This window comes from Acomys russatus, chromosome 14 (assembly GCF_903995435.1).
Source record: "Acomys russatus chromosome 14, mAcoRus1.1, whole genome shotgun sequence".
Lineage (NCBI taxonomy): Eukaryota > Metazoa > Chordata > Mammalia > Rodentia > Muridae > Acomys > Acomys russatus.
The window spans coordinates 30491589-30496041 of record NC_067150.1 but is presented as its reverse complement, the minus strand read 5'-3'; the positions used below and the strand labels follow the sequence as shown (position 1 = coordinate 30496041).

General features: G+C 43.0%; 1 pseudogene; it reads left to right on the top strand.

Annotated features, from left to right (window-relative positions):
* Positions 1 to 422: 422 nt before the first annotated feature.
* LOC127198779 (60S ribosomal protein L15-like) lies at positions 423 to 1075 on the top strand (annotated as a pseudogene).
* The last annotated feature ends 3378 nt before the right edge of the window (positions 1076 to 4453 follow it).

Sequence of the window (4453 nt, the reverse complement as noted above, 5' to 3'; positions counted from 1 at the left end):
ATATTGAGCACTATATTCCGGACCCACAACTGCAACATAATCAAGACAAGTGCTCAACTGGTAGGGAGATCAGCAGTTTCTTTATTTATTACATTTTACTTATGCGGGGAGGGCGCACATAGATGTGCTAAGGTCAGAGGGAATCTTCTAAGAATTGGTTCTCTCCTTCCACCGTGTGGGTTCCAGGAATCAAACTCTGAGTGTCAACCTTGATGCCAAGCACCTTTAGCCAAGGAGCCAACTCCATAACAGAGATAAATGACTTTCAAACTTTAGCCAGAATCAGAATAAAGCTCACGAAGACAAAGAACTGGGATATTCCACAGCTGTTCATTTACTAAACCAAAAGGTTGAAGATTAAGAGCTTGTATTATGCCTCCCCCAGCCCCACCCCTCTGGCGGCAGCCATTAGGTGAGCCAAGATGGGTCCACACAAATACGTCCAGGAGCTATGGAGGAAGAAGCAGTCCGACGTGATGCTCTTTCTTCTGAGGATCCGCTGCTGGCAATACCAACGCTCTCCAAGCTCACAGGGCTCCCCGCCCCACTGGCCTGATAAGGCACAAAGGCTGGGATACAAGGCCAAGCAAGGTTATGTCATTTACAGGATTCGTGCCAGCAGCGGTGGCCGCAAACGCCCAGTTCCCAAGGGTGCAACTTACAGCAAGCCTGTCCACCATGGTGTTAACCAGTTAAAATTTGCTCTAAGCTTCAGTCTGTTGCTGAAGAGACAGCCGGATGCCATTGTGGGGTTATAAGAGTCCTGAATTCTTACTGGACTGGTGAAGATTCCACATGATGTTATCCTCATTGATCCACTCCATAAAGCTATCAGAAGAAATCCTGACACCCAGTGGATCACCAAACCAGTCCCCAAACACAGAGAGATGCGTGGGCTGACATCCGCTGGCCGCAAGAGCTGTGGCCTTGGAAAGGGCCACAAGTTCCACCACACTACTGGTGGCTCTCACTGTGCAGCCTGGAGAAGGCGCAATACTCTCCATTACCGCTAATACATGTAATGTTTGTAAAATTCATGCCCATTAAACAATTTAGGACAATCACGCCTGCTTAAAGGTGTTATTTGTTGAAACTAGTCTGCAGATTGCTATGAGTGCTTTGTGGAAGTTTACAGGTTAAAGTGCAATAATTGTTTGGAGACTACAAGTGGTGGTGTGTCTTGTTTCTGATAAACTTTCTGTCTTTACACTGTCTGCTTAGGGAATTAAGTATGTACTATTTACATTCCGTGGTGTCCTGTGTGTAAAGTCCTATAAAAGGACTATTTTCATTGTTGCAACAGAATACTGAACTCTGGATATGTTTAAAGAAAAGAACTATACATTGCATGCAGTTTTGGAAGCTGGAAGTTTAAGATGAGGTGACTCCATTTATTTTGACTCCAGTAAGGGATTATGGCAGACATTCACAATAGGAGAAATACATGTGGAAGAATTCACATAGCAATACATGAAGTCAGAGAGATTCAGGGACAACTCACTCACAAGAACCAACCACTCCCCCAAGGCAGCCACTAACCTTTCTAAGAGTGATGCCCTAGGACATGATTACTCTTCAAGTTTAAATACTCCACCACCATCTCAATAGCTCCAGACTGAAGGGAACAGCAGGTCTCTATCATATGAACCTCCAGGGAACACCCTCAAATAATAGGCAAATAGTAGGCAGCATTGCCCAACTGTAGGATAATTTAAGTGTTCTGGACAAGCTTCAGGTGGGCTGAGCTAAGCTACTGTGTTTAGTAGGTTAGATGTATTAACGTGTTTAACTAGTTATGTTTTCAGTTTATAGTGTTTATTGTGGTACAGACACATCATAAGTTAAAGTGGCATTTGTACTATGATTCCTAAATTGTAAGGAGAATCCTCAATGACCAAGAGAAGAAGAATAGGAGCTTTCCACGCAGAGAAAATAGCATAGTTTTCAATGGAGCCACAGAAAACAGCATTACATTTAGAAAAGGATGAGTAACGTAATGGCTAAAGCACTGCACATCTAAAAGAGTAAGATGGTATAATCCTCCAAAGGCCCACGTATGGCAGACATCAGAAAAGAGTGGGTAAAATAATGGCTAAACCATTGCACATCTGAAAGAGTGATATGGTAGAAGTCCTCCAAAGGCCCACGTATGGCAGGCAGGCTTGGTCAGTGGGAAGGTGCCTTCGTGAAACGGACAAAGCTCTATGTGGTTGGCACTAGCTGAAGGCCTTGGAGTCACTGAGGAATTGTGAGACTTTGAACTCTTTCTTGTTCTGCCTTCTCCCCCTGGCTGTGAGCTGAGCACTTTTGCTCCACTATTCCCTCACCACATATTCAAACCAGCAAAGCCAAAGGCTGTGACCTGAAAACTGTGGCCAGGACAAACCTTTCTCTTCATAAATATGTTGTTTATGTATTCACTCACTTTATATCTGACTGTAGCCTCTCCCTCCTCTCCTCCCTGTCCATCCCTCCTTCCCTCTTCTCCCATCCCTCCTCCACTACTCCTCTGAAAAGGGGAGCCCACCCTTCCCCTATCAAACCCACTCCAGCACATCAAGTAGCCTCAGGACAGAACACGTCCTCTTCCCCTGTGGTCTGGAGAAGCAACCCCCGCCAGATCTCATTTGGGAAGCTGCTAAGCTGCGCTCCCGGCATACTCAGGTAATTATTTTTATCCCTTCTCAAGTCTCTGATGGGGCTGAAGACCAGGCAGCTTAGTTTTACAATTACGCTTATTTGTTTAGGGATTAAGATGTTTTTAGGTCTAGATAGATGTTTTAAGTTGATAATAACAAGATATGAAAGATATTGATCTACATTCAGAATTTTAGACGCACCAAAATAGGAAAGATGTTTCCTTTAAGGCTGCCAAATACAAATAGGCAAAACACTAAGAATGTAACATTTATATAGTTCCTGATTGTGTCATGGTTCTTCTTGTCGTGGGTAGTTTATTGTATATATGTGTAATAACATAAATATATATGTAAAAATTTAAGTATATTTAATTTTTAAAAAGAAGAAAGAAAAACGGGCAATAAAGTCCATGTCAGAGACAGCACCTACTCCCCTAACTAGGGAGACCACATGAAGACTCTCTTTATAAATATTTAACACAGCTATTTGTTCCAGTGATAGAAAGCAAATAGTCACCCTCGCTGTCTCTCTACCTCAGTAGTCAGAATCATGGCTCTCTCTAGGAGATTCCACGATTCATTAGCGGAGCAGTCAACTGCCTGTTTGCTTCTTGCCCCGCCCGATACTTGTTCAGTAAATAGAATTCAGAACTGTGTTTCACCTGTCGTACATAATTTCTGTAATTACCCCAGGAAGTAATTATGAAGCTTAACACATCTTTTTAAAAACTAATTTCGCCTTTAACTCCGACATTCCTACTGATCTGTCGCTGGGCTGTCACGGGCAGTTTGCGTGTAAACACACAGAGTCCTATTTCGAGAATAGCCAGAGAACTAACAGCTGAAGTTGGTTTTATTGATAAATATGCAAGGGACTATGCAGAAATCCAGAGCTTTTTGACTCTCCCGGAGTTCCTACAGAAGGTAGGAAGCAGGAAACAGCCCTATCGTACTCTACTCCGTGCTCAGTTTTACTTCCACACAGAAACCAATGGGTGAAAAGACCCCCTAGTTCCTTTCCCGTTGCGAACTGGGGCCCGCAGATTGATGGCAGCTGATAATCCTCATGGGGACCGTGGGTAACTCCCTTGTGCACGAGGAGATTGGGAAAGGCTTCCTCATTCTCCACAAGGCAAAGCCATTGTTCCAAGCACCATATTCAGCTCAGTTCTGTAGAACGATTCACACCTACTGAGGGGTATTCACCCTGCCTCTGAGAGCCCTGCTCTGCCTGTTGCAGCTGGGAGGAAAGACACCAACCATAACCATGGTGATAATCTTTCTCCACAGAGACACACTCTGGAGAGCGTGCTCCACTATTTTCAGGGAGACACATGAACCATTCTTGCTCACTTAGTGAACCCTCTCACACTCAGCAATTCTATGCAGAATGAGAAATAAAGACCAAATAACATTGTCATTTTCATTTTTCTCTGTGTTTTTTTTTTAAGTTTTCCCTCTAAAATGTATTTTTCATTAAATTGTATTTTAGTGCTTGCAATGATTTACTTTTTAAAATAAATATGTATTTATGTATGAATATATGTACACTCTATGCGTTAAAAACAAGGGATTAAGACAGCACAGGCCGGAACACCGTTGTCTGTCCTGTAGGATGACCCCTTCTGCTACTGCCACCTGGTGGCGACATACCTAACCCTCAAGGACAAGAATGAAATTCACTCAGAAGCTCCTTTTAGTCCAAGAAAAACTAAAAATAGCAACTTCTAAAATGCATAGAAAAGCCAGAGTTTTAATATAAGCTTATATTCAAGAGATTCATACTGGGACATGGACTAGGAAGGTAAATAAGC